Source organism: Schistocerca serialis, chromosome 1, assembly GCF_023864345.2.
Source record: "Schistocerca serialis cubense isolate TAMUIC-IGC-003099 chromosome 1, iqSchSeri2.2, whole genome shotgun sequence".
Lineage (NCBI taxonomy): Eukaryota > Metazoa > Arthropoda > Insecta > Orthoptera > Acrididae > Schistocerca > Schistocerca serialis.
In genome coordinates this window covers 444,800,250-444,824,504 of record NC_064638.1, presented here as the reverse complement: position 1 = coordinate 444,824,504, position 24,255 = coordinate 444,800,250, and the positions used below count along the sequence as shown (strand labels likewise).

General features: G+C 41.9%; 1 non-coding gene across 1 annotated transcript; it reads right to left on the bottom strand.

The window, feature by feature from the left end:
* Positions 1 to 14,020: 14,020 nt before the first annotated feature.
* Trnas-uga (transfer RNA serine (anticodon UGA)) lies at positions 14,021 to 14,095 on the bottom strand. The gene has a single exon. It is a non-coding gene; the product is annotated as a tRNA-Ser (tRNA).
* Between the last annotated feature and the right edge of the window lie 10,160 nt (positions 14,096 to 24,255).

Here is a 24,255-nt window from a genome sequence, read left to right as displayed (position 1 = left end):
TCACTTCACTGACCCCTACTACATCTAGACTGAGCCTTTGCATTTCAGATTTACTAGCATCGCTATCTTGTTCATCCTTCTGACATTCCCGACTCGTAGAACGCTATTATTTCGTTGTTTATTCCACTTTTTCTCATGTTCACCTTCCCCTTGGCAATCTCCTTCCGGAGATCAGGATGGGGGATTATTCCAAAATCTTTTGCCAAAGAAGAGATCATCATGCCAGACAACAGGTCCTGTGGATACACGTTATGTGCATTTAATGCAGTGGTTTCCATCGTCTTCTTTATCCCAATGACGTTGATCATTGCTGTTTCATCCGTCTTATGGACCGTTTCCCAGCAGAAGCACAAGGGAGTGCCCTGAACCTCTGTCCGCTGATCCACCCTCTTTGACAAGGCCGTTGGCAGAGTGAGGATGACTTCCTAAGCCGGAAGTCTTCGACCGCCAAAGGTGATCATTAATCGAAACTTAAGCAGTTATGGGGCCGCAGGACGTTTTGATTACAGTAAGAAGCAGTGGTGCATACAGCAAGAATTCTACAGTATAAGGTTGGCCAGAGGGTGATGCTATCAACTTTGTATACGCCTAAAGGAAAGAGAAAGAAGGTTTTTGCAAAGTACAAGGGACCATACCAAGTGGTAGAGACTACGTCGCCAGCAAATGCCAAGATTCATTTGCCGACGAGAACGACAATTGTGCATGTAGGGTGGCTAAAACCTTTTCAAGAGAGTCCGGAGGTTATTTCAGTGGTAGGAGATGCGGAAAGAGAAAGTGAGGAGAAGGGTATTGTAAGACAAAAAGGAGGTTGTGAATGAAACAATAACGGGAATCCGTATGGATTAAGACCTAGGAGAGAGTAATTTACTATTTTTTTTTGTAATACGAATTTAGTGTAATTAGTATAAGCACCTGCGAAGCAGCAGTGAGTTTAAGGGGGAGGAAAGTAATAGGTATTCCTTCCCGTAGGTGAGGTGCAGAGAAGACAAGATAATGCGGTATGCCAGAGTTGCAGAAGTGGCAGTTAATCACAAGATCAGGGAACTACAAACCAAAGTAGTGGTCCTGAGTAGGGAAATACTAATACGAAAGTGGTTGCAGTTCGTAGAACGTAGTGTTTGGGAAGCATGAGGGAAAGTAACAGAACTACAGGAGATTATCTAGCAGACTATAAAGAGGTCAACTAGGGGTAAACCTGTTGTTGCTAGAGCAGTAGTTAGAGGAGTCAGAGCCAGAGATGGGGTTGGTGTTAGAACCCGAGCACAAAAAATTACGTTTTTATTTCCAAGTAACAATTGTATCGGTGAGATCTGATGGAGCGAAAGTCTACGTTTCCATTTCGATATCAGTAGCAGGGAAAGAAACGCGTTACGAGTCCTACATACCTCACGTGTATCCTGTCAGGCTGGGGGATATTGAAGAAATTTGTAGGAGTTGAAACAAAATGACTATTATTAATTGCAAAAGACAACGGAAGATATGCAGAAATGGAGGAAGCACAGTTAACACCGAGGGGAAACACAGTCTGTGTGAATATGTTAATAAAAGAGGGGCAAGATTGCTGCACAGTGAAATTACTAAAGGGGTAAAAGAAGGTAAGAGACTGCAATAAAAGCTGGCATTATAATTTCAGCAGGTCGAGGCGCATTGGTTATGCTCTAATTTTGACAAGATATTAGTAGCGAATAATTATTTCAAGCAGAGGAAGCTTACATCAGCAGAGAGGCTGCAATTAAACGCTAGTGGTTTATTATTAAATGGAACACCGTGCGAGACAATTGAGCCTACTTCCTATCTGCCCGCGTGATTTCAGGGATAATTCACCTGAACATTTTGCAGCCTTGTTTATACTGGCCAGAGGAGCCCATGAAAGTGCTACGTGCCGCAAGTCTAACCGTCGGTACTGGCCACTGGAGCCCGTGGAAGTGCTGCCACAAATCTAACCAGCTTAAATCAAACTCTAGGGCCGGAATTAATACAGACCATAAACACACTTCTGAACCAGCAGGAGGGACAAGTATTCCTGAACACATCATTACAACGCGTAAATTTACATCTGTAAAATCAGTGCTGGAGAGAGACAACACTGACTATCGTCATACCATCCTCCCAGTGGCATTTGTTCTGCTGAACGTGGTCCTTGTTTGGGTACATAGGAGATGAAGCACAAGAGTGAGTTCAGACCCAGGCATCATTCAGATTCCAGTGGAGTGGATACCCCGAGCTTAGAAGTGCCAGAAGGAATATGAGTGCAGAAGGGGGTCTTATTAAGGATAATTTATTCATTTTAGTTTATAAGTTTGGAATAGAGAATGAGAAGTTATTGTGTAAGACGTCTAGTAACGAAATAAGTCCCATGGTGTTTGAGTCAAGAAAGAGACATGGGGCGGTATAGAAATCTGTATGATTAAGTGACCCGGCTAAAGAAATTAGTTGTTAGAATAATTCTTAAGAGGCGAAACGGGGCCAGAAGGACCGGTCACCTGGAACTGTTGTGTAAAGTGTAATCTAGTTTGTTCTACACGAGACACAGGGTCTTGGTAAAAAGGATGACACTTGGGTTCTTACCTGTGGAGAGTGAAATGAGACATCAGGACGACAGAGGATTTGGTTAATTAACTCTTTATTCCGGCCCTCTGCCGTAGTACAGCAGGAACAGCTTGACAGAGGCGACCACTTGCCTCTCATATGAAATAAAAGACGTCTGGCTTTGCTGACAGTGAAAAGAGTGGAGCTGAGCAAAGCGTCGCTCGAATGCTGCTGTCAGTGACGTCTCCGGCTGCGACCACGATGACAACGCTGTGGCGTAGCTGACGATGACTGTGGGCTCCCTCCAGCAAGTGGGCGTCTCCCCGCTCTGGCAGTGGCACTCTCGTGACTCAGAGCAGGCTGCCCCATCTAGTGATCGAACAGTGGACCACGTAACTTCCCCTTCCTGATCGACCTACTCGATTGCAATATAATTGACCGTGATCGCATACGCCTAATGAAATATTACTGTGAGTAATGCTACCGTAGTCGAAGGAAAATAACACCGGTTACTTGGAGGAAATCGTACAACAAACTCTTCTGAAGGAAGTACCTAGTCTAAACTTAAGCTAAACACAGATGATAATTTTGAAACGGCTGGAATATACTGATAATACAAAAAATGAACTATGGATGAAGCCCGACCAACAGGCATTACATGCATTGATCAATAATGATAGTGCATTGAGAATGGCTAGTTTCTAGCTGAAATCTAGATCTGCCAATAAAATTTCGAAAGGACGACTGATAACTGAAATCTATTATTTAGAAGTCAATATAACAGTCGGTGCGTGCAACAGCCTTGTGAATGGAGGGTTACCTGATAAACACTGATTAGCTAAAAAGAGGGATAATTAAACGGTCGCTAGCCCACTAGGGCAATGAATTTCCAGAGTCTTGAAGAAAGGTAATGGCAAAGAAATTTAAGCAAATAATCACTGGCGTGGCAACAGAAGGTTGTCACGCTCTTCCACAGCACAACAGTTCACGAGAAAATAAGTGAATCAGAAAGCACTGAGTTTGCAGTTACTTATTCTGAAATATTAAACTTTCAAAGTGAAGTAACTAAAGTTACTAGCTAAAGGAACGGCTGGCTTAACTTGAACGTTGTTACGTAAAAAAAAAAAAAAAAAAAAAAAAAAAAAAAGACTTTCTGTTACCTCAGTACAACGCAATGCAAAATTCAGAAAAGTGCAAGCAATTTACTTTTGATTATGGAGAGATTGAGTTTAATATGCTTTAAGCAAATGACCAACTGATTTTACTTTCAAAATAACAACAATAAGATTCATACGAAGCCAGCAGAAATCACTCGCTAAGCTAAATACAGAATAAATGAAGTTGTGCACTCTTAATTTTTGCTGTATCTTTAGTTATTAGTTTTGCCAGTGAAATTTTACGTTACTTTAAGTAAATGAAGCTAATACAAAAATTTGCTAATTAGTTTAGCCTCTGTTATGCAATACAAGAATGAGCAGTTACTGAGGCAGAAAATATAGACTGATACTGGTCATTAGCAAACACACAAATCTGGCAGTAAACTGCTAATCAATGGTCACATTCTTACGACACTCGGTGATTGCACGGAAAGCAAAAGGGACCTTGCCTGGTAATAATGTCTGAGGACAAGGACAACGCAGTTACCATTCAAGTTTTATCTATTGCAAGTTATTGTTCAAGTTAGTCATACTTGGTGAAAGAAATGGAAATGAGTAAAGCCTTCACATTCCTATATCGGTCACTTATCGGTCTTACGATGTTGTATCTATGCGGATGACGAAGAATGTAGCCGACAACAACGCCGAGCTACCGCTGTTGCTGCTGCTGCTGCTGTTTGAGAACTCCGAATCGTCTCCAGAGCCACGGGTAGTTACGGGACAGGCAATAGTTAGAATTGCAGCTTCCATCGCCTGACCACTCCTACCGTGCTCTCAATAGTCGTGTGTTAACGAATCTGGTGCGTCTACACTGGCGCGAGCATAGCAACACCCTGCGTCCGCGGGAGCACCCAATAAACACTTCCGCACTGATCAAAGTCAAATGGCTCTGAGCACTGTGGGACTTAACATCTGAGGTCATCAGTCCCCTATAACTTAGAACTACGTAAACCTAACTAACATAAGGGCATCACACACATCCATGCCCGACGCAGGATTCGAACCTGCGACCGCAGCGGTCGCGCAGCACCAGACTGAAGCGCTTAGAACAGCTCGGCCACCCCGGCCGGCTTTCCGCACTGAGATTTTCACTCTGCAGCGGAGTGTGCTCTGATATGAAACTTCCTGGCAGATTAAAACTGTGTGACGGACCGAGACTCGAATTCGGGACCTTTGCCTTTCGCGGGCAAGTGCTCTATCGTCTGAGCTACCCAACCACGATACACGCCCCGTCCTCACAGTTTTACTTCTGCCAGTACCTCGTCTCCTACCTTCCAAACCTTACACAAGCTCTCCTGCGAACCTTGCAGAACTAGCACTCCTGCGAGAAAGGATATTGCGAAGACATGGCTTAGCCACAGCCTAGGGGATGTTTCCAGAATGAGATATCAGCGCACACTCCGCTGCAGAGTGAAAATCTCGTTCTGGATACATCCCCCAGGCTGTGGCTAAGCCATTTCTCCGCAATTTCCTTTCTTTCAGGAGTGCTAGTCTTCTCTAAAGTTTGGAAGGTAGGAGACGAGGTACTGGCAGAAGTAAAGCTGTGAGGACGGGGCATGAGTCGTGCTTGGGTAGTTCAGATGATAGAGCACTTGCCCGCGGAGGGCAGAGGTCCCAAGTTCGAATCTCGGTCCGGCACACAGCTTTAATCTGCCAGGAAGTTTCACTTCCGCATTCTTTAATGACTCAAGCTGCTCTCCTTCCTCTCTGCCTGAAACGCGACAAAGAGTCTTCATACGCAAAGATAAACAACGGCACAGCTACTGCCATTTCGTCGTTACTATCGATACATTAAATAAAGTTCCTTTGCCTACTACCCAGCAATTTCACAATATTTTCATTATAATTACAATCAATCACGTACAGTCAGAAATACATACACCATTACATCGATTAATTATTAAATACAGATCCCAGACAGCTTACAGCTTCAGAATCAGAAGTACGGTACAAGTTATCAATGGATATTAAACGGCGAAAATTGTTGGATGGTGCAATAGGTATTTTATCTGCATTTTCGACGTTACAAGCGCTGCGGCCCAGCTGATGATGACTGTGGCCTCCCTCCAACAACTGGGCGGCTCCCTGCTATGGCGATTGCACTCTCGTGACTCAGAGCAGGCTGCCGCACCCAGTGGTCGAGCGTGCACCATTTACTGCATTCCATGGTGTTGCTCCAGCTGTCACAGGCTCGTGGTATTGGCTGTGATACTGAGTCGACAATATCTTAGTACAACAATGGCTGAGGACTTATTCTCTCCAGACTATGTTCATTTAGGGCTTACGGCACGTACTCTAAACATTTTCATGGTGGCAAGTGACGAAAGGGTTCCATCCTTCTGCCAGTCTATTGCAGTATCGCGTGTTGCTATACCGTACTCAGCTGTCTCTGCTTCGTAACGCATGCTTCAAAACGCATAACACTCTTGCCTGCCTGAGACTGACTGCTGTAACTCGCTTCCGCGCGGGCGCATATTTTGACCGAATATGGTCGATATGCTACAATGACATCTACGAGTACATTCATTCAGACAGTCAAGAAACTCTGAAATCTATGTCAGCCCCTGCAACAAGATCAAAGATCGTTGGAGAATGCTATGAAGCTCACTGTGAGGATAGGGGAAATTGTGGAGAATAAACCTGCTGGTTGTCCATTGTCACTCATGAATTTAAGCTAATGAACAAGTTGATAAACCGTCCAGGACATGTGTCACGACTCCATTTGTTGGACCAGAATCTTTCTTAACTATCAACACGCGAGTAAAATCAAAACTATGTAACAGGATCAGCAGTCGTCACGCAGAATACTGGACTAAGATCGGAAAACAAAACATGGCCGGCTAATAATACCGAAGCCATGTTACCAAAGAAGTTCCGTTATCTACGTTTGAAAAGGAGACAGACTAAACTCATGTGACGACTAACGACCAGCAATGGGAACTTTAAGAAACATGGACACGCTATGGGTAGAGACAAGGAAGCACGTAAGTATAAACTATGTGGTGAGGTGGTAAAACTACACCAGGTTTAATTTCCAAATTCGGAGCTTTGGAGGTCAATAGACACGGAATATTTTGGTCATTAATTCATGAAGAAATCTTATCTAACAATGAACTAGTAAACGGCCTCCTCCTACTCCTTAAAGGTGTCGGCTGGCTTTGCTATAACCTCAGGGAGAAAAACTGCACAATAAACTCTGTTTCGGTGCGGAAAATAGTGGGCTATTTTGTTGTTTTATTTCCCTAAGCAAATCAGTCAGACAGGGTCAATGACGCGTTTAGAACGAGATTCTACATACCCTGCCAGTCACCTTCATTGATTTCATCTAGTCTTACTTTAATTAGTATTTAGCAATGTCATAGATTATGATAGCAAAAATAATACCGATTGACGCAAAAGTAAGCTAGTATTACATAAAAATCATACCCCTAAATTTCGAGGAGGAAATAAAAAGTGAAACATCTTGCGCGAAAATAAGCCGCACGTTGACTGAGAGGAAAGAAATTATCAATAATCTATTTGTGCTTTACATGTAAGACGAAGGTATGTTCTGTAAACATTCGTTCTAACACTTGATACAATACATTGGCAACATATTTTCTCTTATTAACTCCATCACTATAAGTATCGGCATTCACTTCCTCACTCTTCTCTCTCATTCTCATAATATTCTTTATTCTCTTTGTACTAATATCCGAATTGTATGATGTTATTGTCAATGTTCATGCAGCACAAGAAATAATTAAGATGACGTATTATCAGTATCAATGGTAAATACAGTTGTAAATGCAGAGTTCTACTAACACGTAATGAAGTTTTGTGATATGAATGGTTGCAAATTAGAAAGTGCAACACCATTAAAGCCACCTTAATGGAGCTTCGCTATTTTCAGTAAAAAGAAATGTACTTTTCCTTGTGCGCCTTGGCCCCAGACACTTAAGATTTCTGAGGGCCTGTTGTTATTAGAATATTATGTTTCACGTACCTTTCGTCGTTTGCAGACGCGAAGTGCCGCTCTGCAAACACGAAGCTGAAATGCTGTGTTAAAGAGCACCAAAATCTTGACGTTGCGTGAAAGGCTTTGATCGTTGTGCGAGTAATGTTAATTTCTTTTCAACTGCGAGTTCAAGCAGTCTAGCATGTTTATGTTTAACGTATTAGACATTAAATGTAGCAAAGCTAAATGTCGCGCACATTAAACTCCGACCAGCTTCATGGTTCTGTTAATGAGAAGAGACTCTGGGCTTTCTATGAGATTCGCATTGAAATCTAATTATAGAACTGATTAAAATTCTTTGAAAGCTATTTTCTATTTACATCTGAATTACAATTATTTCTTATGTAGTGAATCTTGTGAGACCTGATCCGTGCTGTCTGGTCCTGGCTAACAAAAAAATGGTTCAAATGGCTCTGAGCACTATGGGACTCAAATGCTGTGGTCATAAGTCCCCTAGAACTTAGTACTACTTAAACCTAACTAACCTATGGACATCACACACATCCATGCCCGAGGCATGCCGACCGCAGCGGTCGTGCGGTTCCAGACTGTAACGCCTTTAACCGCTCGGCCACTCCGGCCGGCCTGGCTAACACAAAAACTGTTTCTGCAATGATATATTAATTCACTTTCAAGTGAAACACTTACGCAGATAATTCTCAGCGAGTGAGTTCCTATTTTTAAGCCGTGTGGCGTAATGAAAAAACTTAAAATTATGTTCTCGCTGGCACTGGCGTCTTTGAAACAAAATCAGCTCAGTACATGAAAACTGCAAATTATTCAGTAATGATTATGGGATGCCTTTCCCTACACTATTGAAAGGAAAACACAAGTTTACGCATTTATAGAATTAATTATTATTATCATAAGAATGCTTTTTTTTACAGTAATAGTAACAAACTCATACCATTCTCATCGCGAATCGTCAATGACGTTCTTCTACAATCAAGACCAAAACGAAGAGTAGTTAGTTTTTTCTCTTTCTTCCTCGTAAGAGAACTGTCTATTCATTTTTATCTTCGTTCACAGATTTTCCTTGAAAAAAATAGTTTGCGTATTAATAATAATTTTCATTGTTCTTTCTCTATATCATTTTACAATATTTCACTGCAATAATCACAACACATCGTCTTTATGACTTTTATCACTATTTTCGTTATTAAGATTGTTTTTATATCGTCGCATAGCTTCTTAAACTTCCACAATAACGCTATAGGGATGGCACATCTTCTCACGCCATCTTCACTTCCATCCAGCGCATTCGATATACTGCATTTCCTGAACACGTTGGTGACGGACGATAATGATATTGAGGATCATGAAGCAAGAATCCACTCCCACAAAAGACTGACTGGTGTTACTTAACCTTACTAGACGGTGTAAGGACATTGTCTTTTTCCAGGAGCTAATCTGAATACGTTCTTCGGATATTGTCCTTGAACGGTTTGTATATGGCCACATCTAATACCTGTAATTTTGAAGTCACTCCTCCATGTATTACGACAGGATCTGCCCTTTGTGCTGCAAGTTTATATTTTACTTCAGTAGTTAGATGTCCCTTAGAACATTCAAAACTAGCCTGGCTCTCTCTCTAAGCAATGCCCCAGGTCTCCGATTCCAAACAGTAAACCACCCGTCAACCTTCAGATGCGTTGTCATCCAGCTCTTTTCTTGGCAGTGAATCTCTAAGCCCACAGGTTTTTCTCTTCAGAATGACATGAGGGGGTAATTTTCCCCCATCGGATGTAACAACTAACATCACAGTTATTCACTTTATTGTACTCCCAGTTACTTTTACTGAGATACCTTTCGCCCCTTTCTTGTCTTGTGTCATACTGCTCAGCTTGTCAAAAAATACTGGCTTTCCGTCAGCATTACCAATCTGATGAAAAGGGCCTTAGCGACACTTTTGCAACTGCATGCCGTAACGCTGGAAGTTGACAAACTTCTACTCGAAATCTGCTGGCATTCTCTGATATAATGAACTGCTTCGTAGGAGAGCAAGTCCGTTTCTCCGTATATACCGACGACACCAAACAATACTCACACGAAATTTTCGTTGTGGCACATTTAAGACTTTTGCGATTTACAAGGCCTTCAGGTGAATCATTTCTCGTGAGGTATTCATGCTATCTTTCCTATTATCTTGCACATAGGAAAGAATCTTAGCTTGAAGCTGCGGATAATTGCTTCATTTCGGCTCCCTGAACGATTTTCTCGTTGAAACTGCCTTTTTCCATTTTTCTTCTGAAGCGAAGCCACGTCATTCATTTGATTCGTCAAGTCCATTCTTCCTTCCGGCCTCTCTGCTGGCTGTGTGTGGTTTTGGCATAACGCACAACAATAGGTTTGAAGTTCGAGTCGTAACTACGTTGAGTTCCTTGGCTTGGTGATGCTTTCGGATCTGAATGGTTCTTCATATTGTCGTAAGTCAGGCTTTCTTACCAATATCAAACCGAAACTGAATTATAAGCTAGCGAAACAATACTGGTATACATACACAAAATTAATGCCAATAAAACTCCTGTAGAAGTTTGCATTGTGCGTAGTGAAATGCCTTGTGGCCAGTTTCGGCTACAGATTTTAATTGCAATGGGCTTAAATTTGTACAGCATTTGTTTGTAAAAAGACAAGGTAGTGGATAAAAGCCACCCTAACCTTTCGAGTGTGAAATTTGGTTAAAAAGTGCAGCTTATTTTTGGGTCAGTATGGTATCAAAAATTAATAAGGAGCACCTAACGGAAGTAGTAGAAGTTTTTATCGCAATATCCTCATAGCCTGCTAAAGAAGTAGACCTTAACCCTTAAATGCTATGGACGGTCCCTCATACCATTATGATGTTTTTTGTCTCATGATATTTCACACACCCTTGCAATGCGAAATGGACTCTTCTGTGTCTCTTACTATTGGATGAAAAAGCATACGTGCCACAACTCTTGCATTGTTGCTGTTCTTTGTTTCTCATTTATGGGCCTTGAGAGTTGTCACAACGTACTAAAGTGTTTGTGTGTCGTCGTTCTACTGAATGCTACCGTTTCTCCATGTGCGGGGAAAGCTGGATCTTATATGCAGTGTGTATTACGTAAGACAGATGAAAATTTTAAAGAACATCTCAGTGAATTCTCGGATGAAGATTTCGATAACAGAGACAATAACCCTGATCTGGAGAAATATAACTTATCACGCACTAATTTTGAGCAGGAAACTGAAGGAATTGATGATACGAGAGCTGATGACGATGGAGAAGTTTATTTCTTCTGTAAGAATAGATGTTTTTACTGGAGGAAACAGTAGCCTCCAACCTAATATAAGAAAAAGGCAACGAAAAGACTCTGAGAAAACCTAAATGCTTTGGAGGTTGGAGACTCCTCTTTACCCAAGATATTTTACACGAAATCGTTCCATGCGCTTTTCCTATCTACAAGATGTTCATCTCATTGAATTGAAGGCACTAATTGGTGTATTAGTGTATTCAGCCATTTTCGAATCGGAGAACGAATCGGTTTACAGCTTGTTTGTAGCAAGGGGGACAGGCTGAAATGTTTCCTGATGCACTGTTTTCATTATCTGCATTACGATTTGACAAGCCAGATGATCTGGAGGAGAGAAAGAAAGTAAATAAGTCAGCAGCAATGTCACAAATCTTTCTGCGTTTAATCGAAAACAGCCAAATTTGCTACTCCGCATGTACAACAGAGTGTCTCGATGAAATGCTTGTGCTTTTCTGTGGAAGGTGTGGGTATAGAATGCGTATGCCAAAGAACCGGCAAAATTCGGCTTGAAAAGTCAGTGCTTGACTGATGCTCGTACAAATTAGTTGTATAATGCGTACATTTGGTCTGGAAAAGGTGGCGATGGTCACACCCTTTCTAACATGAGAAAGGTCTCAGTGTTTCCACACAGGCTGTTCTTCAATTTGTGAAACCTATACAAAACCCCGGAGAAATAGTACAGCTGACAAATGGTACTCATCAGTAGAATTAGTCGATTACCTTTCTAAAAAAGGACTCATATACTTCGGTAGGCTGAAAAGAAATAAAAAGGAGAAATAATAGCAGTTTCTATGTATAAGCAACGAGTTGTGAAGACAACTATTGTGGTTTTATAAAAGACATATGCTACTGGTTTCTTTTGTGCGCAAGGAGTCCAAAGCTGAAATACTCATCTCTCCTATGTACCATGCAGTAAACAATGGTCCTGAATCAGGAAAACCTGAGATCTTCAAGTACTACAACACGAAAAAAGGTGGTGTCTACTGCCTCGACCAAAAGACTGCGGCATATTCATTAAGCCGCCGGACGAGCAGATGGCTTTTGGTTACTTTCTTCACATTAATGGATGGTGCTTGTGGTCTGAATTCTTATGTGGTACATCAAGGTAATTTCAAAGGCAGAAATGATGACGAGTTTGATCTTCATGAAGATTCTAGTTTGAGATACTGAGTTCAGTGCCGCCATTAGACGAATATTTCACATACAAGGTGAGTCCCAGATATCGAAAGAATAGCTCGAAAAACGTAAAACATGTGCCTTTCGCCCTTCTCATTTAAAGAGGAAAACGAAATTTCCGAGTCCACACTGTGGAGTTCCAGTTTGTTAGGAGTGTTCCAGGAACGTCTGTGTGAAATGCATGCAGACTGAAATTGACTGAAATATGATTAAGAGCCTCATAAGACTACATAATTAGTTTGATCTTGTTCTTTTAAAAGTAAACTGTGACGAAGTTTCTCTCTTTATTGCGTTATGGAGTGCAACAGTCTCTCTACATTGAAACGATGAGCAGTAAACTCAAAGCTGACTTCCCATACAATTTCTTATAAGTGACTGAGTAGAGAGCTGGGTATCTGTTGCTATTTTCTCACCACACAAATTAAAAATATACCGCAAATTAAATGTAATGAACGACAAGAAGCCACGAAAATATATTTTCACCAAAACAGTGGTTTAATACATAAAAAATAAAATGGCACTCTGAGAGATCCCTTCATACTAATTATGTCCCGTCAACGTCCATTGTATAAGGGTCGTTCAAAAAGAAACGAGCCAGAGGCATAATTACACAAACCAGTACCTGTACGTTAGAAGTATTGACCCTGGCTGTTGAGACACTTGTCCCACTGTGCCACAAGGCTCTCTCATAAAATTACCTGGACTACGATGTGAACCAGTTCCGCACGTACAGCTGGATGTTGTCCTCCACACGAGTGCAGGAAAGGTTATGCTGACGTTCTTCTTTGACCAAGATGGCCCCCTTCTGATTCACTTCCTGCAGCACGGGGCAACAGTGAATGAACAGCGTTACTCGCAAACCTTCATCACCCTTCGCCAAGCGATCAAATCATAACGACCAGGCAATCTCAGCTGTGGGATCATTCTGCTCCACAGCAATGCAAAGCGTCTACAGCCAACACAGTTGCGGACTCACATAGAAATTCAAGTGGGAGATTTTCGGCCACCCTCCATACAGTCCGGACTTCTATCCGTGCTATTATGCCCTTTTTGGTCCCCTTAAAAAGGCTCTGAGGGGCAGACGATTCACCTCGAACCTCGACGTCCAGCTGTACGTGCGGAACTGGTTCACATGGCAGCCCCGGGATTTTTACGAGACAGCCATTCACCGCCATGTGGCACAGAGACACAAGTGTCTCAACAATCAGGGTCAATACTTCTAAGATATAAGGACTGGTTTCTGTGATTATGCCTCAGGCTCGTTGCTCTTTGAACGCCTCTTATAATTCCGGCCCTAGAGATTGATTTCAGCTTGTTAGATTTGCGGCAGCACTTTCATGAGCTCCAGAGGCCAGTATAGACGGTTAGATTTGCGGCAGGTAGCACTTTCATGGGTTCCTCTGGCGCAGTATAAACAAGGCTTCAAAATGTTTAGGTGAATTATCCCTGAAATCGCGGCGGCAGATAGAAAGTAGGCTCCATCATCTCGCACGCTGTTCCATTTAATAATAAACCACTCGCGTTTAATTACAGGCTTTCTGCTGATGTAAGCTTCTCTTGTTCGAAATAATTATTCACTACTAATATCCTGTCACAGTTAGCGCATAACCAATGCGCCTCGACCTGCTGAAACTATAATTCCAGCTCTTATTCCATTCTCTTACCTCATTTTGCCCCTTTGGCAGTTTCACTGTGCAGCAGTCCTGTCCATCTTTTATTAACATATTGACGCAGACTGTTTTTCCCCTCGGTGGTGACAGTGCTTCCTCCATTTCTGCATATCTTCCCTTGTCTTTTGTAATTAATAATAGTCTTTGTTTCCAGAATGAGATTTTCACTCTGCAGCGGAGTGTGCGCTGATATGAAACTTCCTGGCAGATTAAAACTGTGTGCCCGACCGAGACTCGAACTCGGGACCTTTGCCTTTCACGGGCAAGTGCTCTACCAACTGAGCTACCGAAGCACGACTCACGCCCGGTACTCACAGCTTCACTTCTGCCAGAACCTCGCCTCCTACCTTCCAAACTTTGCAGAAGCTCTCCTGCGATCCTTGCAGAACTAGCACTCCTGAAAGAAAGGATATTGCGGAGACATGGCTTAGCCACAGCCTGGGGGATGTTTCCAGAATGAGATTTTCACTCTGCAGCGGAGTGTGCGCTGATATGAAACTCCTTTCTTTCAGGAGTGCTAGTTCTGCAAGGTTTGCAGGAAAGCTTCTGTAAAGTTTGGAAGGTAGGAGACGAGGTTCTGGCAGAAGTGAAGCTGTGAGTACCGGGCGTGAGTCATGCTTCGGTAGCTCAGTTGGTAGAGCACTTGCCCGCGAAAGGCAAAGGTCCCGAGTTCGAGTCTCGGTCGGGCACACAGTTTTAATCTGCCAGGAAGTTTAGTATCAGCGCACACTCCGCTGCAGAGTGAAAATCTCATTCTGGAAACATCCCCCAGGCTGTGGCTAAGCCATGTCTCCGCAATATCCTATCTTCCAGGAGTGCTAGTTCTGCAAGGTTCGCAGGAGAGCTTCTGTAAAGTTTGGGAGGTAGGAGACGAGGTTCTGGCAGAAGTGAAGCTGTCAGTACCGGGCGTGAGTCGTGCTTCGGTAGCTCAGTTGGTAGAGCACTTGCCCGCGAAAGGCAAAGGTCCCGAGTTCGAGTCTCGGTCGGGCACACAGTTTTAATCTGCCAGGAAGTTTCATATCAGCGCACACTCCGCTGCAGAGTGAAAATCTCATTCTGGAAACATCCCCCAGGCTGTGGCTAAGCCATGTCTCCGCAATATCCTTTCTTTCAGGAGTGCTAGTTCTGCAAGGTTCGCAGGAGAGCTTCTGTAATGTTTGGAAGGTAGGAGACGAGGTTCTGGCAGAAGTGAAGCTGTGAGTACCGGGCGTGAGTCGTGCTTCGGTAGCTCAGTTGGTAGAGCACTTGCCCGCGAAAGGCAAAGGTCCCGAGTTCGAGTCTCGATCGGGCACACAGTTTTAATCTGCCAGGAAATTTCAATAGTCTTTGTGTTTCAACTCCTACAAATTTCTTCAATATCCCCCACCTGACAGGATACACAAGAACTATGTAGGACTCGTAACACGCTTCTTTCCCTGCTACTGATTTAGAAATGGAAATGTAAACCTTCTGTCCAACAAATCTCACCGATACCGTGGTTCCTTGGAAATAAAAATGTAATTTTTTGTGCTCGGGTTCTAACACTAAACCCATCTCCGGCGCTAGTTCCTTCTGTGCTTTCCTTAGGCACTCTAACTACTGCTCTAGCGACAACAGGTTTACCCCTAGCTGACCTCTTTACAGCTTGCTAGATAACCTCCTGTAGTTCTGTTAGTTTTCCTCATACTTTCCAAACATTATCTTCTACGGACTGCAACCACATTCTTAATAGTATTGCCCTATCTAGGACTTCTACTTTGGTCTGTGATTAACTGTCAGTTCTGCAACTCTGACATACCGCACTATCTAGCCTTCTCTGCATCTCACCTAAAGTCAGGAATACCTAATACTTTCCTCCTCCATAAATTCATTGCTGCTTGTACTAATTACACTAAATCTGCACCTAACTTACAAACAATTATAAATGACTATCTCCTAGGCCTTTATCCATACGGATTCCCGTTATTGTTTGATTCACAACCTCTTTTTTATCTTCCAATACCCTTCTCCTCACTGTCTTTTTCCGGTCCGCATCTCTTATGGCTGTAATGGCCTCCGAATTGTCTTGAAAAGGTTTCAGCCACCCTACATGCACAATGAATCTTGGCATTTGCTAGCCTCCACCACTTGGTATGGTCCCTAATATTTTGCAAGAACATTTTTCTCTTTCCATTTGGCGTATACGAAGTTGGTAGCATCACCCACTGGCCAATCTTATACTGTAGTATTCTTGCAGTATGCCCCACTGCTTCTTACTGCAATCAAAACGCCCTGTGGCCTCTTTTAGAGACACGCCATCGCTTAATTTTTGATTAATGATCAACTTTGGCAGTCAAAGACATCTCCTTTAAGAGGTCATCCTCTTTCTACGACCGGCCTTGTGTACGAGGGTGGAGAAGCGGACAGAGGTTCAGGACACTCCCTTGTGCTTCGGGTGGGAAACGGTTCCCAAAGACGGATGAAACAGCAATGATCAACGGCATTGGGATGCAGAAGACAATGGAAACTACTGCATTAAAGACAAATAACGTGTGTCCACAGTACATGTGGTCTATAATTGAAAATTGTCGTGATGATCTCTCCACTGGCAAAAGATTTTGGAATAATCCCCCATTCGGATCTCCCGGAGGGGACTGCCAAGGGGAAGGTGAATAACCAACGAAAAATAGCATTCTACGAGTCCGGGCGTGGAATGTCAGAAAGCTGAACAAGGTAGGGAAGCTAGGAAATCTGAAATGCAAAGGCTCAGTCTAGATGTAGTAGGGGTCAGTGAAGTGAAATGGGAACAAGACAAAGATTTCCGGTCGGTGAGTATAGGGCAATATGAGCAGCAGTAGAAATTGTATAAAAGGAGTAGGATTGGTTATGAATAGGAAGGTAGGGCAGAGAATATGTTACAGTTCAGTGATAGGGTTGTTAATATCAGAATCGACAGCAAATTAACACCGACAACGATATTTCAGGTATACATGCCGGGGTCGCAAGCTAAAGATGAAGAGAAGAGAAGGTATATGAGTATATTGAAAGGGTAACATAGCACGTAAAAGGAGATGAAATTGTAAACAATCTAATAGTCATAGGGTGCTGCAATGGAGTTGTAGGGGAAGGAGTAGAAGAAAAGGTGACAGGAGAATATGGGCTTGGGACAAAGAATGAGGGAGGAGAAAGACGAAGTGAAGAAATAGGAAAAGAATGCTTCTCGGTAGAACTGACCAACATACAGAAAAAGTCAAAACAACATTCGGTGAAATTAAAAGCGTAGGTGGTATCATTAGGAGTGTGATGGAAATACCACACTTAAATGCAAAGGAGTGTCAGTAGATATGTGGAAAGAGTACACTGAAGGCCTCTATGTGCGGGAAGACTTATCTGATATGATAGAAGGAGAAACAGGACTGTGTCTATTAGATATAGGGTGTCCACTATACGAATCTGAATTTGAAACAGCTTTGGACGACTTAGAATCAAATAAGGTAGAAGGTACATTTAACGTTCCATCAGAATTTCTAAATCATTGGGAGAAGTGGCAACAAACGACTATTGACGCTGGTGTGTAGAATCTATGCGTCTGGTGATATACCGTATGACTTTCGATAAAACATCATCCGCTCAAAACCGATGACTCCAAGAGCTGACAAGTGCGAAGAGTAACGCACAATCAACGTAACAACTCATGCGTCCAAGTTATTGACAAGAATAATACAAAGAAGAATGCAAAAGAAAACTTAGGTTGCATTAGATGGCGATCAGTTTGGCTTAGAGAAAAGGTAAAGGCCCAAGAGAGGCAGTTGGGACGTAGCAGCTGATAATGGAAGCAAGACTGAAGAAGAATTAAGACACGTTTATAGGATCTGTCGACCTGGAAAAAGCGTTGCCGGCCGGTGTGGCCGAGCGGTTCTAGGCGCTCCAGTCTGCAACCGCGCGACCGCTACGGTCGTAGGTTCGAATCCTGCTTCGGGCATGGATGTGTGTGATGTCCTTAGGTTAGTTAGGTTTAAGTAGTTCTAAGTTCTAGGGGACTGATGACCTCAGATGTTAGTCCCATAGTGCTCAGAGCCATTTGAAACACTTGAACCAAGAATGAAGTGATCGGATTAAAAAGGGCGTAAGACAGGGATGTAGCCTTTCGCCCTAATGTTCAGTCTTTACATAAAAGAAGTAATGACGGAAAAAAATGAAAACCTTAGGAGTGGGATTAAAATCCAAGGTTAAAGAATATCAATGATACGATTCACTGATGATATTGCTGTACAGAGTAATAGTGATGAAGGCTTACATGGCCTGCTAAATGGAATGAACAGTCAAATGAGTACGGAATGCGGACTGAGAGTATATCGAAGAAAGACGAAAGTAATGAGAAGTTGTAGAAATATAAACAGCGAGGATCTTAACCCCAGGACTGATGGTCACGAAATAGATGACGTTAAGGAATTTTACTAGCTAGGCAGCAAAATAACCAATGACGGACGAAGCAATGAGGACATCAGAAGTAGACTGGCACTGGCAAAAAGGACATACCTGTCCAAGAGAAGTCTACCGGTATCAAACATAGGTCTTAATTTGAGGATGAAATTTCTGAGAATTTGAAGTTAGAAATGAACGACGAAGAGCCACTCTGGGTAGCTATTTCGATAGTCAGGGGTCGACTGTTACGACCACTGTTGCCTCTCTTTATTAGTTTTTATATATCTTTAATGTATCTCTCACTTTAATGTTATCATTTGAGTAGTTAATAATTCGAATGGAGATTATGTTGCAAATTTGTAAGCGTGTTGGTAATATGGAAACTAGTAGTTTCTGCCCTCTAGAGTGCTGCACTACAGCGGGATTTACTGAAAATACGTGTAGTTGCAATACTTCCTATTTTTTATGGAACAGAGCAGTTAGTAATATTAAATCGCATTATATCTGTATTTTAGATTCGCATATTGATAAAATAATTTGCACTCGTCGACAACTGTACGAGGCTGTACAGAACAACTAGCATTTGAACTTAGACATGGAACTTAAATGTCTAAAGCAACGTTTTCGGACAAGTATGAATAGCCGTTGTCAACTGCTTCACAGGAATAGAGAATCTTTGGAGAAGTTGTTGTCCAAACTTAAGTGGAGATGCAGAGAATCCCAAATATCAACTGAATGGTTTCTTCAAAATAATAAAGAGTGGCTTTCTTCTTTCACGATATTCATTTGCAAGGGTATCGAAGTCAACACAGAAATGAGGAAATTTAATTCTAGGTAGTACAAAAACCTAAATACTATCCAAATTAGGCACACTATTTCCACTATATACTTTACAGTGTGTTTGGACGACTAATGAAAAATATGTATTTTTGAATACAGTTGCAACTAGTACATCGAAATCAAAATCCACGGAATCAAGAAGCGTGGTCGACTAAGGACGAAGTTCGAGAAGGCAAGTGACTGAAATAAAAGAAAAAAAAGCTATTGATTTATGTAAGGCAGTTGGTTGTTCAAATGAGCATTAGTTCGTCTGGTGTCAATGCTGCTGCCAATATCCCCAAACAAATCACGACAAAGTCACCATCGTGAACTAATAAATACAGAGCGGCGTTAAAATTATTATCAGTTCTCGAAGTCATTAAAATGCCTTCTGATGAGGCAACGTGTGATGTCGGTGTAGGAAAGTTATCTAAATATCAGTACTTTCTTAGTAGGAATTCAGTGGAAAAAGCACAATGCTCTTGTCTATGCCGCTTATGAAAAGATAGTAGAAGGCAAAGTGTTAAGCACCAGACACACGCATAACTGAGATTCGAGCGGAAGTCAGTGTACAAGCACGCTTAAAATCATACATCAGAAAGTATTTTACATGTGGAAAAGGAAACTATGAAAGCATTCTCTCCAGAAACCTTAAAAAATTCATGCTTCTTGCCCAGTAAGTACAAATAAAAGTTTACTGATGGAAGTAATTCGGACGCTAACGTTTTTATCACTTCATTGGTTCCATTGAAAGTTTATTTATTTAATCGTATGGTGATTTTATGCAATATACAGTTGATATGAGACAAGTGGTTTTATACAATATACATATGATAAAAGACAAGATTAAACCTTAAAGTCCGTGTTTTTCAACCAATTAATTAAGCTAGGTGTAAGAGTGAACAAGTCGTCGGGATTTCCAGGGTATGAATGAAGTAGGCAGCGTTGGATTAGATGTTCAATTGTCTGCTCTTCTTGATTACATTCACACATTGGTGAACTGATCCAGCCTCATTTGTACCTGAAGTAGCTACAACAGCCATTTCCAGTCCTTAAACTGTTGAGGCAGCACCAGAGGCTCCTCGGTATGTCAAAAACTTTTGGCTTCTTTGTGGCATCAAGGTCATGGGCTCTTCTTCCCATGTTGTTGTTGACCATTCATGCTTCCATCTTTCATTTAGATCAAAACCATCGGTGATGAGTTGTCCTGCAGTAACACTTGCTGGTGTTCTTGATCGTAATCGTTGCTGTGGCGGATGACAGAATTCCTGGTGCAGTGGTAGAGACGGTGATGCAGAGATTTTCTTGGCCTCCCTCAGTAGAACTTGTTTCAGCCTCAAGTGAGATGGAGGGATGTGGCTCAATACAGGTAACCAGTGGCATGGGGTTGATTTGATTGAACCAGTGATGCAGCGCATTGCGTCGTTCAGTTTTGTGTCTACCTTCTTCACATGTACACTTTCCAACCAGACAGGTGCACAATACTCGGCAGCAGAGTACACAAGACTGATGCCAGTTAAACGCAGACAGTCAGCAGAGGTTCCCCAGGTGGTACCACTGAGCTTTTGTAGTATGTTGTTCCTTGCAGCAACTTTATGAGGAAGCTTGGTGATGTGGTCTTTGTAGCTCAGGGTTCTATCTAGAGTGATTCCGAGATATTTTGGGAAAGGATTGTACCTCAACGTTTGTCCACTGAGCAGCACTCTTGGTGCGTAGTTCACAGCACGATTCGATAGATGGAAACAAGAGACTTCAGTTTTTGATGTGCTTGGGATCAATCTCCAGGTCTTAAAGAAAGTTGACATCTTCTCCAGATCCTCCGTAATAATTCGATCACCATTGCAAGTAGTATCCACAGACGATTCCTCAGAACAAGAGGTAGTGATATGAAAAAATTCTACATTTTCATCACCTTGTTTTTGCAAACCTATAGGGCCAGAATTTTTACATGAAAATTTTAAGCCTGTTTTTAAAGAAATGAAATATACTGATGACCTCTGCGTCCATTTCAAAACGTTTTGGAGGGAAAAGAAATAATGATAAATTCTGGTTTTCACAATGAATGGTAGAAAGTTTTGTAGCCCGATAACATTTACCACATCATCTTCGCGATGCTAATTGTGGAGTGTAATGTCAAAACAGTTTAGTAATCTCGATTTTGAAGTAATCTTGTAGTGTTTAATGACTCCAATTTTCGTTACGGATTGTCAACTTACACTTAAGGATTCGTTGTTTTGTGTTCACTTCACCATGGATATAAAACCGAGCGAAGTGGCGAAGTGGTTGTCACATCGGACTCGCATTCGGGAGGGCGACGGTTCAATCCCGCGTCCGGCCATCCTTTCCGTGATTTCCCTAAATCTCTCCAGGCAAATGCTGGGGTGGTTCCTTTGAAACTGCGCGGCCGACTTCCTTCCCCAGCCTTCCCTAATCCGATGGGACCGATAACCTCGCTGTTTGGTCCCAACTCCCAAATCAACGAACCATGGATATAAACTTGAAAGTAAAAAAATGGAAATATCAATCAAAGGAAGACAATAAGCGTTTTCAGATACGAAAAAAAAATAATTCTGAAGAGGTTTCAAAGGCAGCTAGAGCCTCTTCATGATTGTCCCAAAGTTGCATAATGGAACTCCAATGATGACAATACTGCTCATCGTTTTTTTGAGAAATCATTAGTTTCTCCTCAAATTCTGCGAATGAGCGAAGATTTTATTTAAAGATTTCAGGTTATCGTAAAGGTCATATCAAGTGGCTATAACGTGAACCTCGAAAAGTTGCGATAACATTGTATTGATACTGCAGAAATGTGCGTATACAAATTACACTGGTATTACATATGCATCGCAGTTCATAAATTTTTAATGTACGGTGTTCAAATAATAGAATCAGCAATATTACCAGTAGACCAATGATCACAAGACGCTCAGGAAGCGAGAAATAAAAATGTCAAAAAATATCGTGAAGGTCTTTCCTGGAGAAGTTCACACACAAATACAATGGAAGATGTATTTCATTGACTCCTAGTATCATCGGATGCACTTCCTTGGAGCGTCAGGAAAATGAACTCGAGAAAAAGTAAAAATTTGTCTGTTATACTCCGTAGAACTTTTACTTTTTCCTGTTGATAAGCCTGAAGAGTTTCTAGAAATATCTGATAAGCATGATACTGACCTTAATTTCGAACTGGATAACTATTCCAACAGTGACAGTGACTGATCTTTTCAATGTTTTCTTATTTGCAAGTTTTTTAACTGTGCATGGCTGTTCAATAGCTGGTACCTCAACAAGTTAAGAATGAAAATTAAAGAAACAGATTTTTTTTATTTCACGATTGTGATACTGTAATTGGCATTTGCCTTTTTTGATTTTGAAATTATAATAGGGAATTCGTAATTAGCGATCTCAAAGACCATTACATACTGATTTAAAGGAAATTTCAAACATTTTGAGTGTAGTGGCTGGGCTTGTTGGACGTACTATTCTGAATATTGGTATTATAATATCAAATTCGTACTCAGCGACCTCGATAACTGCTTCATATCAGTTTACATTTAAATCTACTTTTCTGAGATTCACAGCACTGTGCGTCGATGGGATGATTACCTAAATGCTCACGGAGATTTTGCATGACTGGCATAAAGATTTTGGGCTGTATGACCTCCGAAATGGGAATTTGTTTCATCTTTAGACATTCGTATTCCCTTTCACTTGCTTCATTTGATGCATTACAAAAATTTTCCTTCCATCAATTAAATTCAATATTTGCCACAATATCCTAGGATTTTTACCAGCCTTTGTATTTTTAACTATTTCATCCTTCTAATGCTTTCAGTATTTCGTCTCTCAAAGCCACCCATTCGTCCTCTGCTGTAGTACTTTGTCTTCTTTCATTCAATCGTTGCCTAAAATTTTCTCTGAAACTTTCAACACCTTCCTGTTCTTTCAACTTATCCAGGTCCCATATGCTTAATTTTCAACCTTTTTGCAATTTCTTCAGGCTTAATATGCAATTCAAAACCAAAAACTTGTGATCTGAGTCCACATCTGGTCTGAAGATGTCTCACAATTTAAAATATAGTGTGTGTAAAATTAAAACAGAATAGAGTTACCTATTCTTTACCTTGCAATCTACATGTGTGAAAGTTTTACAGTGTGTTGATACATCCTTCCCGCTCGTTATCAAACTTAGTTCAACCTGTTCACGTGAGTGGCGCCGTCACAGCATGTCTTCAAGGTGGCTGCTACACTTGACGTTCGTCAAAAGCAACGTGATGTCATAGAATTCCTGTGCTGTGAAAACGAGACAGTGGAAAACATCCACAAGAAGTTGAAAACGGTGTATGAAGATGCTGCTGTCGATCGCAGTACACTTAGTCGATGGGCAAGCAGGTTACGTGATGAAAGCGGGCACGGAAATATTGAGGATTGTCCTCGCAGCGGCAGACCTCGTACTGTACACACTCCAGACAATGTGCAGAGAGTTAACGAATTGGTGACTGCTGACAGATGCTTCACAGTGAACGAATTGTCACGCTACGTTGGGATAGGGGAAGGAAGTGTTTGCAGAATACTGAAAGTGTTGGCGTTAAAAAATGGTTTGTGCCAGGTGCATTGCCAGGATGTTGACAGTGGCTCACAAAGAAACAAGAAGACCGGTATGCAGCGAACTCATGGAACAGTACGAGAATGGTAGAGATGAATTTCTTGGAAGAATTGTGACAGGTGATGAAACAAGGCTCCATCATTTTTCACCAGAGACGAAGAGGCAATCGATGGAGTGGCATCATGCAAATTCAACGACGAAGAAAAATAATTCAAAACCACACCTTCCGCTGGGAAAGTTATGGCTACGGTGTTTTTCGATTCCGAAGGACTCTTGCTTGTGGACATCATGCCAAGCGGAACCACTATAAATTCTGATGCATATGTGACGACACTGAAGAAACTTCAAGTTCGACTGAGTCGTGTTCGACCACATCGGCAAAAGCATGATGTTTTGTTGTTGCACGACAATGCACGGCCACATGTCAGTCAAAAAACCATGGAAGCGATCACAAAACTCGGATGGACAATACTGAAACACCTGCCTTACAGTCCTGACCTGGTTGCATGTGCCTATCATCTCTTTGGGAAACTGAAAGACTCTCTTCGTGGAACAAGGTTTGAAGATGATGACTCCCTTGTGCACGCTGCCAAACAGGGGCTCCAACAGGTTGGTCCAGAATTTTACCGTGCGGGTATACAGACGC